This window comes from Lissotriton vulgaris, chromosome 5 (assembly GCF_964263255.1).
Source record: "Lissotriton vulgaris chromosome 5, aLisVul1.2, whole genome shotgun sequence".
Taxonomy (NCBI): domain Eukaryota; kingdom Metazoa; phylum Chordata; class Amphibia; order Caudata; family Salamandridae; genus Lissotriton; species Lissotriton vulgaris.
In genome coordinates this window covers 1,135,786,475-1,135,798,920 of record NC_141693.1, presented here as the reverse complement: position 1 = coordinate 1,135,798,920, position 12,446 = coordinate 1,135,786,475, and the positions used below count along the sequence as shown (strand labels likewise).

Below are 12,446 nucleotides of genomic sequence, written 5' to 3'. Positions count from 1 at the left end.
TTTAATCAATGAAGGCTATGGTCGGCATACCCATGATGAAATCAGTAGTGATTACTGTCAAATAGGTCTAACTTGAAGCAGTGTAACCAGATTTTTCTGCTTAAAGGAACTATCATGAGGTCCCTAACATGCATTTAGTTTTGTCTAAACCATATAAAGCTGTGGTATATTTCTCTTAAAAAAACATCAATACATCTACATGATTCAAGTCTGAGATATGAGCTAGAGCCGTTCTTTAACTCAAGCAAAAATATACTTTCAGCAAGGACACTAATTTGCATGCTTGCAGATTCCAGGCCTAATAAAGCAAGTGGAACAACTTGATAGACTTCAAATAGAAAATACCACAACTGAACACCAACTTTATCCATCACAATAGTAACAGGACCTCCCCATACTTGGGAAGTAGATAGCAAAGCTGAGGTTATTTTCGCTTGATATGCACTGAAATTCCCTGCTTAGGGCCTCATCTATCGGGCTAAGCAGTATCCCTGAGTGGGATATCTCTTCATCCGTTCACAAGAGGTCTTCATGTTCGTGAACCCTGATATGACAGGTTCAGGAACTCTTGGCCTGATTGGCAGCTGTTGAAAATTAGTCTGGCTGAACACCCTTCCCACTCCTGCTCATTGCCCCCAAGATGTTTTCCCTTTCTGTGACTGTCTTGACATCTGTCCAGGCTTAAGGTAGTTGGTATGTGAGAGCGAAATGGGATCTGTTATTCTACACAGTATGGAGATCTGTATGGAGATTTCTTCCTGAAGATACCAGATCCGTGCTTTTCCATTTCCATGTGGACCCATCATGTAATTGAACCATGCAGAAGAGAGATTAAAGGCTGGAATAGTTAATTCCAGACCAGCTAAGTGGAGACCTCATGCACCACCCTACTCTTAAGCAGATCTATTTTTTCAAGTAAAACTTCTCAATTCTGCTCGATAAGCTGAAAATTGAGATATCAATGAAAACATAGAGTCAACAAATCCTAGACAGAAAACCCCTTAATTTGATCAATTGGAACTCTAAGTAAGTGTACCTCTGTATATCCCTAAACCCAATTGCCTTCCCACTTTTGATTTTTAGGATGTTATCTTCATTATTTCATCTGCTTCGGTCATCAGCTATTGCAGTATGCGTAGAAATATTTTATTTGTGTCAAATAATGCATTTACTTTGAGATGACAACAGTTATTTGGGTGACATTGCACACTATCTAGTTTTACTTGGAGATCTGAAGTTCAATGATTGACTTGTGTAAGAGCCATCATAATATTTCATTACTCTTTAAAACCATTACTGTATTCCATCCTAAGTTTCTCTTTCTAGTCTGTTCATAGTTATTTGCCATTTAAATTAGCATTAATGACCACAATCTGATTTCTTTTAAAAACAAACTGGATTTTGAGACTCAGATCTCTTTTTGTAAATGTTTGTATATTTATTTTCTAATTGATATAATATTTAGTAAGTGTGACATAGCTTTCAAAAGGAAAATGCCCTCAGACTTAAAATAGATCACATTACATTTTTAAGTGTAGAATAAATTTAAGAGATGCTTGGACTTCTTTAGAAAGGGGTGCAAGAAGAATGCTTCTTTTTGTCACAGCTGGTTGGTCACTGCATCTTTACATTTCATTAAGATGGTGATTGTTAATGTTCATCTGTGCAACAGTTCTCATAAAATTGCTTAACGAGTAGTAATAGGTGCATCTATCAGCATCTGTTCTGAGTCTTTGTCCATTGATCTTACTCCTATGTACCAAATGGTTAATGCTTATAAAGATAATACAATTTAGTGTTGCTTTTGCTCAATGCTATTCTTGGCCACGACTTTAGGTAGTCCCTTTCATTACCCATGAAGAATGTGTAAAAGCCTGTTCCCTGAGAAGGTCTCTCGAGTCGAGTCCCTATTTGTATTGTCTTAGGAAAGGGAGACTCTTCCTAGTAGCGATGGTACCAGCATGAACAAAATAGTATCTATTAAAGGTGTCGAGTGTCTTCTTAAGAGGGTCCCAGTTAGGAGGAAAAACACAAAGGGAAAAAGCCTCCTTGGCAATCTTGTAGCTCTTGATTGATGATGCAGAGTAATACTGAAGTGATAAGCAAGACACCAGAACTTTTCCTGACACCAGGAGCAAGAAAATAGCCAAGCAAGAGAATCAAACAATAGATTCCAGTAGAATTTCCAAATTCTTTAGCCCAAACATCAGGAACAAAAATCGTGGCAGGGAGGTGAGAAGTGCGACAAAAATAAGGAATGGATGTGTTGTGTGCATATTTCCTCCTGGAAATGAATACCTTACGTATGATTCAAACAAGGAACGGACATCGCAGGAAAAGTCTATACTTTATCTTGGATTGGAAACTTTTAATAATATACTTTCATGTGCACTTACTTACATAACTTGTTGTTCAGTGGTTCTTCCACAGCATAAACTGTACTTAAGCTTATGTTAGATGTTTTCTTCGTTCGCTGATTCTCCATTAACGAAACCAAGTCAGCAAACTGTCTTACACAGGCATACATTTTTTTGCATACTTTTTAGTTCTCAAAGAAAGAGTTGCCTTTTTTTGGTATAGAGAACGTCTTCCCAATAACATGATAGCATACAGTTACTAGAAAACTGTTCTCTGTCTCAGTGCTATCAAATCTCTTGCGGTAATGCTAATTTCATAATCCACTACATTAGACCCTGATTATTATTGATGCACCTTTCCTATGTTACTGAGGGCAGTATTGTGTGTTTATGTTTTGGAGATTATTGTTGTTGCATAGACCAAAATATTCACAGTTGACGTGGACAGCACATTTTTCCATGTTTTCTTTATTACAAGGTAGCATTTACACTTATCTGTTGAATGGCTATGGGTGTTTGGTAGTGAGCCTTTCAGACTACATTTCATCATAGTCGTTTATCTTGCTATAGTGTATGTTTCTGTAGGCAAAGTAGACAGCCCCATAAGAATAGCAAAATAATTATTTTGTCTGGCAATGGATATGCAAATGTGTGGTGACAAGTGTTTGATGTCTGTGCCACCAAATATCTCTAGCTAACCACACCCTCTCCTCACCTCAATAGCAGAGGTTATTAGTCTCTCAGGGAAGCTTCTTAATCATCCCATTTGTCTTATTAAAATTATTTTGCATTATTCAACAGAGGTTCAGGACCATTCATGGCAGATACCTATTTTTGATTGCACCATAGTGGTGATATGGAGTTTGAGGGTCAAGATCTAGCAGAGAACAAGATTCTGCTTCAGCTTTGTCAAGATCAACATGAACTCTTGGCAAAGAAAGATGTAAGACATTCGACTCTGCCCTGTATTTCTTAACTGGAATGCTTATTTTCTAAACCTCTAGACAAATATTCGAGAATAAGGCATTTATTTCCTGGTTAGTTGGTTTGCTATTTCCTTATGTCAGTCTAAGATTCAGTACTGTATTTCTTTTTCAAAACTGTTTTTATTAGGATCGCTGAGATAGACATACACAGTGCTCCGAACCCCGGAGGGGCTGTGACAACAATCGTGCTTCATATTGTGCGATGCATTTTAATTGACAAACCCTCCACCCTCCACCCCATCCCCCAACTACCCAACCCTCCCCTCCCCCCTTCCTGCAACACGATGTCTCTTCGACACTGTTTAGGGTAAACATACAATTGTCCGTAGAAATAACCTTGTCTCAACATGCCCATTACAACTGCCCATCCTCGCTTCTAGGCGGTGGTGGAGGCTCCAGCCACAATCCCCTGTAGTCTGCCCATCGTTTCCATATTTTATAGTGTTTTGGGGGGCAGCCTCTGACCTCAAACACCGGCCTCTCCAGTCCCATGCAAAAGTCCAGTCCTTTCTGGAGAAGTGTGGCTCAGGGGTTAGAGGCGGCAGACCTGGAGCTTGAGCTCGGCCCTGGACCAGGGTTCAATTCCCCGCCTCGGCGGGTCTTGGGCTCAAAATTCCACGGACTCGATAATTCTCGCTCCGGTACCTTCTCGACTCACGGGTTCACACTCTGCGACTCTGGGCAATAGCTTGCTTAATCTCCACAACGGCCCCTCGCGGTGGGATGCCTGGCTTTCACCTTGTGGATACCCTGCCAGGGTTATCTCACAGGGTAATACCAGGACGGGTTTCCTAAGCAAGCGCGGAGATGCCCCAGGGTAAATTGTGCGCTATATAAGTTTCATTCATTTAATTTCATTTCATTTAATTTCTTCCACCCGACCACCTTGGGAGCCCTGGGATCCTTCCAGGCCTGCGCTACATCCCGTTTAGCCAGTGTCAGCCCTAGCAGCAGCAAGTGTAGACGTTACCGCCCACCCCTTCTAGCACATGGAGCAGGCCCAGTTTCGCCGTACGGGGGAGTTCCCACCCCAGCACCTCCGACAGACAGTCCCACACACCCGTCCAAAATCTCGCCAGGACACTACATTCCCACACTGTATGTAAAAGGGTGCTTAACTCATGACCACATCGCAAACACACCGGGGACTCAATCAGACCAGCCCTCCACAATCTCTCTCTGGTATAATAAGCACGGTGCAAGTATTTGAATTGTATGAGGCGTAAGCGGACAGCTATTGCTGCAACCCTGGGGGACTCGAGAGCCTCCCGCCAGTCTTCCTCCTCCAACTCTCCCACATCCTGCACCCAGCGGTCTCTCAGGGGCTGTAAGTCTGAGGAACAATGTGTCACTAATGTTTGGTATATTTTGGAAGTCTTTTTGTCTTCTAGATCCCCCATAAATACCTTCGCCTCTATCGGGCTGAATTCAGGTAGTGTATCCAAGCCCACAAGCGCAGGTGCCAGCGTGTGCCTAAATTGTAAGTATCGAAAGAACTGCGTGCGGGGCATGTCAAATTCTGCGCTAAGGTCCTGAAAGGATTTAAGTGTGGTGCCCCTTAGTACCTGGCCCAATGTTGAGATTCCTATCATGTCCCAGCCCCTAAAGCCCGGGAGGGACATCAAGGCCGGTAGTCGCCCGTTATGCCAGATTGGGGTCTCTCCCGTCAGTGTTCCCCACCATCCCATACGACGCAATGACTGTCACCAAATCTGAAATACAACTTGTGTTGCCCTAGGCAATCTCTTCCGCAGCTGCACCGAGTATAATACTGTGTGTAGGGAGTCTGGTTGCATTAGGTACCTTTCCAGGGCATATGCCGGGTCCTCTCTGCCACTGTACCACCAATCATTTAGGACTACCAAGTGTGATGCTTGGTAGTATGACAGAAGATCCGAGGTTGCTAGTCCCCCGCAATACGTGGACAGAAAGCAGGTCCGCAGAGCTACCCGCGACGCGCCACCGGCCCATAAAATCGACAAGTGCCGAGTTGACTAGTCGGAACCATTGTGGCGGTATTGGGAATGGGTGATTTTGTAGTTGGTACAGCAAGCGGGGAAGCGCTACCATTTTAAAAATGGCGGATCTACCATATATATTGAGGGGCATGCGGGACCAGCCCTTAATTTCCTGCTGCACCCTGTCCCACACGGGAACAACATTACGCTCCCAGGCTATTGTCGGCGTGGCCGTCAGGAACACTCCGAGATATTTAAGACCCCCGACCGATCTCTGCAGTGGCGAGGCCCACAGCCCGACTTCAAAGTGGTCTCCCAAAATCCAAAGAGTGGATTTCTGCGGTTTCAGACAGAGTCCCGAGACTTCGACGAAGATTTTCATGATGTCTAGGACCCGTGGCCCGGACCGATTCACATCCGCGAGGAAGAATAGGACATCGTCCGCATACAGTGCGATCCTGTCCGACGGTCCTGCCTGCCACTGAAAGCCCCTCAGCTGTGCATCTATCCGGACCCAGGCAGCCAGCGGCTCCATAGCTAGAGCGAATAAGTAAGGCGAGAGGGGGCACCCCTGCCGAGTGCCTCGTCCTATCGGGAAGGCCGCCGATACTTCCCCCGCCACCCTCACCGAGGCCGTCAGACCGGTATACAACAGTCGGATATAGGACATAAAGTGAGGCCCCAGATTGAGGCGCGGAAGGAGGGCGAATAAGTAGGTCCAACTCAAGGAATCAAAGGCCCTGTCAATATCTGTTAGTAAAAGTGCCGCTCGGTCTCCGGTTTTACTCATCGCCTCCACCGCCACATGGGCGCGTCGAATATTGTGCCGCGTCGCTCGGCGGGGCATGAATCCGGCTTGATCCGGGTGGACCAAGTCCGATATGTATGGGAGAAGGCGATTCGCAAGCGCCTTAGCAAGGATTTTGGCCTCGGTGTTTAGAATTGAAATTGGCCTATAGGACTCGTGGCGGTCCGGTGGTCGACCGGGTTTGCAAAACACTACAATTTCTGCATGTCTTCAGTCCGCCGGCAGAAGGCCCTCCTCCCTCGCCGCCTCCAGAACGGCCTTGTAATGCGGCCCCAGTTGGAGGTGGTAGCGCCTGAAGAATTCACTAGGGAAACCGTCGGGCCCAGGGGCCTTACCTGCATTGAGCTCCCTCAATGCCGTGCCCAGTTCCTCAGCTGATAGCGGGGCCTCAAGGCGCTTACGCACATCATCCGGAAGCGCTCGGGGAGGGAGATCAGTTATAAATTTATCAATATCAAACGCTGAGAGGGAGTCCCGCGGGGCGCACTGCACCGCAAAGTAGCCTGCGAAGCTGTTCGCCAGCTCCCTTGGAGCTGAAATGGAGGCCCCTGTAGCATCTCTGAGGCCCGGCAATTCCTGTGTCTGGAACACCTTTTGGCAGAGTCTATGGAGCATCGTACTGGATTTGTCGCCCCATTGATAAATCCTACTTCTGGTCGCCAGCCAGATCTGCCGGGCTTTGTCCAATTGGAGGGAGGCTTATGACTGCTGCGCCAACAAAAGCTGCCCCATATCTTCCAGGCGACCCGCTACCCCACATTGAGTTTCCAGCCGCTCCACCTCCGCCGCAGCCCGCACCAGCTCCGCCTGTCGCCTGCGATGCGCTGCCGCGCACCATGCTATATCCACCCCTCGCAGCGTGGGCTTCAGGGCCTCCCAAGTTGTCCGTGCGTCGGACACCGTGCCTAGATTGTCATCCCAGTACTGGGCGATGGCCACCTCCATGTGCTGTTGATACGCCTCCTGCTGCAGATGCCAGGTGGAGAGGCGCCACCTAAACGGCCGTCTCTCTTTATCTAGGGCAACCTCCACCACCACAGGGGAGTGGTCCGAAAGCCCCCGCGATAGGATAGTCGCCGAGACCACCCTGGGAGCGACAGCACTGGGAACAAAAATGTAGTCTAATCTCGAGAACGATCGGTGGACCGCCGAGACGTATGTGTACTCCCGCTCATGTGTATGCAAGTATCGCCAAGTGTCCACCCAATTCAGATCACTCACCATACCATTCAATATAGTGGGGGTGTCTACAATGGGGTCACCCCTGAATCTGAGGCGGTCAATCCGACACTGCATGACGTCATTCCAATCTCCTCCTATGACCGCTAGGCCCTCCGGGATCTCAGCCCACACTGTGAAGAGTTTTTCAATCAGAGCCCATTGCAATGGGGACGGAGCATACACGCTCCCAAAAATGACCGACTCTGAGCCCATCTTCCCATGCACAAAGACATAGCGGCCTTGTGGGTCTATCCAGTGTTTAGTGTGTGTAAAAGCCAGTCTGCGGTGCAACAGCAGTGCCACCCCCCGAGATCCCCTCCCAAAGCCCGCTTGGTAGACTTGATCATAGCCATATCTCTGTAGGCTCAGTGCTTTGTTACCCATTAGGTGCGTTTCTTGTAGCATCAAGACATCCACTTTCTCCCTCTTCCCCTGTCGCAGCACTGCACATCTTTTGATCTTGTCAAGCTTACCCCGCACATTCCAACTCCTCACCTTCACGAGGGCGCTAATATCAGCCCGCCCAGGATATTCAGCCCCCATCAAAGCGTAGGGGAATTCGTACAGCAAGTAGTGGGCACAACAGGCGTAGAGACCACAACAGTATCTTTCGAGACAATCGCGTGCAGAACAACCCCCACTCCCCCCCACCCACAGGCCCCAACCACCCCTCCTTGCCATCCCCCCTCATACCAACAGCAACCAACTTCCCAAAACTCCCCCTCCACCCCCACCCCATACCTCAATGAACGATGAAGTATCTGCCTTGGTGTAGCGTGACTTCTGCCCCCAACATGAGACAGACCGCCCACCCCACCAATGGACCCCCATAGCTACCCTTAACCCACTAACAAACTAAACTCAACAGAGGGGTCGTGTCCGCCCTCCCTATGCCGTCCCCCCACCCGGGTCCCAAAACCACAAAGTTACTTGTATAGGTGAATTCTTATGATGCAGTCCGCCATGGCTGTCCAAGTCTGGGAGGAGCATATCATCCCCCCTGAATCCTGAGTGATCAACCATCAATCACTGCGACACCTAAGATGCCGGATTTTGAGAGTCCGGGGCCCCAGTAGCTCCGGCCGCCCCATTCTCCGTAGAAGAGTTCTTCTTTGAGCGGGACCTCCAGTTGCTTCTGCTGCGTGACCGCCGCGGGGTCCGAGGGCGCCCAGTAGTGGAGGAGTCCGAATCACGACCGGGGGGTGTGTGCACCCTAATACGGACCGTCTCGTCCGTCCAGGCGAAGACTTCCTCCGGGGTGTTAAAGAATAAAGTCTTGGACTGGAACACCACCCTCAGAAGGGCCGGGTAGAGCAATGCATACTGAATTTTCAAGCCCCGCAGTTTCTCCTTGGCCTCAGTGAAGGATTGGCGCTGCCTTAGCACCAATTTAGTGTAGTCTGGAAAAATCAGGATTTTATGATTGTCAAATAGCAGAGGTTCCTTCGCACGGGCCTGTCGCAGGATCGTGTCACGGTCATGATAGTTGAGCAGTTTGGCTATCACAGGTCTAGGACGTTCTCCAAACGGCGGCTTCTGGGTCAGCGCCCGGTGTGCCCGCTCAATTATAAAGCATCGCGATAGGGACTCCGGAGGAATCCAACTTTCCAGCCAAGTGGTCAGGAAGGCCTCCATGTCCCCCTTTTCACAATCCTCTGGAAATCCCACAAAACGTAGATTGTTCCTCCGGACCCGCCCTTCTGCATCCTCTGCCCGCAGGGCTAGGCCCCTCTGGGTGCCCCCCAGATTGGCCACCTTCTTGTCCTGCCCTGTGGCCCACCAGAGTCCTCAAGCCAGACGAGGAGGGGTCCCAGCGCACGGCGGGGGAGGCGTCTGATATTGCGCCCCAGTCCAAATGTCTCGCCCCCCCTCGGACAGCACCAGGAACCGCTGCCCAGGCGTAACCGAAGGAGGAGGGGGGAAAAATTGTACAGCGCCAGAAGGAGGGTCTCTTGCCGCCACACAAAGCGGCGTCCGCCGCCAGTCCGCCGCGACCTCTTGGCGGCCCGTCCAGCTGCCGATCCAGCCCCTCACTCGGTCGGTGTCTCGGAGCGGGGCTCCCGGCAGCCAACCCGGCAGCCTCCTCACCAGGTTTCACAGTGTCCCTCCGCTCCCAAGGCTCCCGGAGTCCCAACAGTCAGGGACCGGCCACAGCTCCCGCGTCACGCCGGCTATGCCTCACTTCCGGTCCGCCGCTGCTAATCGAGGGTCCCGGCTTCACTCGCGGCAGCAGGCCGCACGGCTCCGGGGCCCGAGTTGCCGCCCAGCAGTCCGGCTCGACTCCCAGTTGACCGCCGAGGCACCGCGGCGAAGTCCGACCGCCAGATTCGTCGGTTTTGGGCCTCCCAGGTTAGTGGAGACGAGGGATAATTTCAGGATAATGAAGTGGCGGGACGGAGCTCACTTAAGCCGCGTCCGCCATGATTGCCGCCTTGGCCACGCCCCCTCAGTACTGTACTTTTGTAATTTCCTTTTCAATGTGACAGTACCCTTTTGTGCATTTTCTCTTCTGTGTTGCTACTTGGTCAAAGTCAAAGTAGCTTTATTCGATTTCAATTTGAAAAATCACAAAAGCACAAGTAAATATACAAGATGAACATTCATAAAATTCATTTAAAATTTGAAGGAGTACAGAGTGGCAGTCATAAAAAATGTTAAATCATTGTTGATCCGCATCTAATTACACTTTTTAAAAACATGGCAACTAAGTACATGGACATCTCATCTTCTAGCATTCGCAGTTTCAATAATGCCGGTCTGCATTGTCTCAAACTCCATTGTTTCGATACAAGTTTTAAATACTTGTTCCTTGGCAGTGTATAAAATTTACAAAACAAAGTACAATGTATCAATGACTGCTGTGAAATATGGTCACAGGGGCAAAGTATCAGATTTTCTTTCAGTTTTTTCCTCGAAATTGTTGCTAGCAGGGTCGGGGAATCAAACAATTCTGGGTGTCTAATCTCTTTAAGAAAGCCCTTAACATATATAAACCAGTCAATCTTTAAGGCCCCCTGAAGCTTAAGACATCCTGATTTATATTCCTATTTAGTTCAGTCTCATTCGAGGTCCATACCTTATGCCACAGCAGCACAGGACTCAGTTTAGTAAAATCTGTGACATAGTCCAGACCTAGTTCCTTGTGGCAAACAGCGTGCAGGTTGACTTAGGAACGGCTAACAGATATCTGAGGAAAACATTTTCACATAACTGAATGTCACGGGTATATGCAATCCCCCATATTCCTGTGCCATATATTACAGTAGAAACACATTTTGATTTATAACTATCCACCAAAATGTGTACGGGTCTACCCCCTAGTTTATTTGCAAAATGTTGTACTGCCCCAATTGCATGGGAAAACGCTAATTTCCTCGTGTTAGCGGCTACCGGCCATGTCCCATTCCTATCGAAAGTAATCCCCAGGTAGGAAAAAGTATTGGTTAGTTCTATCTTTTACTTCGCTAGGAAAATGTTGCATTGAACGTTTCTTTTTTTCGTACAGCACATACTAAAAGTTTTCCCTATATTAATTTTTAAGCCTCTGTTACTCGTATAGTCTGAGAAAGAACTGAGCGCTTTTTGTAAGCCTACCTGGGTCCTTGCCATGATTACCGCGTCATCGGCGTAAAGTAAAATGGGGCAGGACTACCACCTATTTGAGGGAAGTCCTGTTTTTCTTCCATTAAATGGGTTTCCACATTATTTATATAAAGATTAAATAAAAAAAGTGCTAATATACAACCTTGACGTACTCTTTTTTTTAATGGGAAATTTTGAAGTGCATTGGCCCTCATTTCCAAAGCGTACTTTTGCACCTGCTCCACGGTATAGTTCTTTAAGGAAATTCGAAATATTAGGTTCAATGCCTAATTGTAACAACATGTCCCACAGTATTTCGTGGCTCAGGCAATCGAACGCCGAACTTAAATCGACAAAGGTTAAGAAAAGGTTGCCTTTTTTTGCTGTCACATGTTTGCCGATAATTATTGCCAAATTCAACCCTTGTTCCACAGTGCCCAAACCTGCTTTAAAACCATACTGAAACTTTGAGAGGGCTCCTGTGTCTTCTGCCCATATCTGCAGTCTGTTTAATATCACTCTCCCTGCCACTTTCATCAGAGAATCTAATAACGAAATTGGCCTGTAACATTTAGGATCGTTTCCTTCCCCCTTCTTAAAGATGGGGACCACAATTGCCTCCTGCCATGAAGGTAAAAACCCTTCTTTATTGCAGCTATTTAAGACATTGGTCATTAGGGGTGCCCATAAATCCACATTTGTCTTATAAATATCTACGGGGACCCCGTCTGGCCCGAGGGCCTTACGTGCGGCACTTTCTGTAATGGCTGTTTCAACTTCGGATAACGTAAAACAGATATCTAGTGGAAACTAACCCTCTAAATTCTTCTCAGGCGTGCTATCTATTTCTACTTGGTCACTCCCTGCTAAATCATCTCTTTCATATAATTCAGTAAAGTGGGTTACCCAGGAACCTTCATCAATGGTCATCTCTATAGTATCTGTGTTCCTGTCTACGAAGAAAGGTGCATTCACCACCTTCCAAAACCCTGTGGTGTCTTTCAAGATGCAGGCTTGGTGTAGAGCTTGCCACGCTTCCTGCTTCAATTCCTTCTTCCGTTTTTTTTATAGCTGCGTAATAAGTGGCTCTGGACTCCCTTATATCAAGAGGGTTTTTCGGTTCACTTTTAAGTATTTGCTTCAGGACTGCGTGAGCTTTCCTGCAATCTAAATCGAACCAACCCTTAACCTTTTTGCCAGAACTCTTCTTCAGAGTTCCTGAAAGGGCCTTACTTATTTCTACTGAGATACCACGAAAGGCAGTAATGACTGAAACACAGTCATTATTTTCTGCTAAACAAGTCATGAAGTCTTTATAGCTATTTTTTACTAAGCCTACAAGAAAATCAATAGGGTCCACTCTGTTCCATTTTATTGAATAACCATTTAATTTAGCTAGGGTTAACCTGTAGCTATATAGATTGTCTATAACGTCATTTTCCTTACTATTTTTAGAGATAAAGTTTAAGAGCAGGCTATTAGGGAAATGGTCACTTAATACGATATCACCTGTTTCAAATTTAAGAACATTACA

General features: G+C 47.3%; 1 protein-coding gene across 9 annotated transcripts in view; it reads left to right on the top strand.

Annotated features, from left to right (window-relative positions):
* CCDC186 (coiled-coil domain containing 186) overlaps nucleotides 1-12,446 on the top strand; it is a 662,916-nt gene that overhangs the window by 542,776 nt on the left and 107,694 nt on the right. The gene's annotated exons all lie outside the window — the stretch shown is intronic.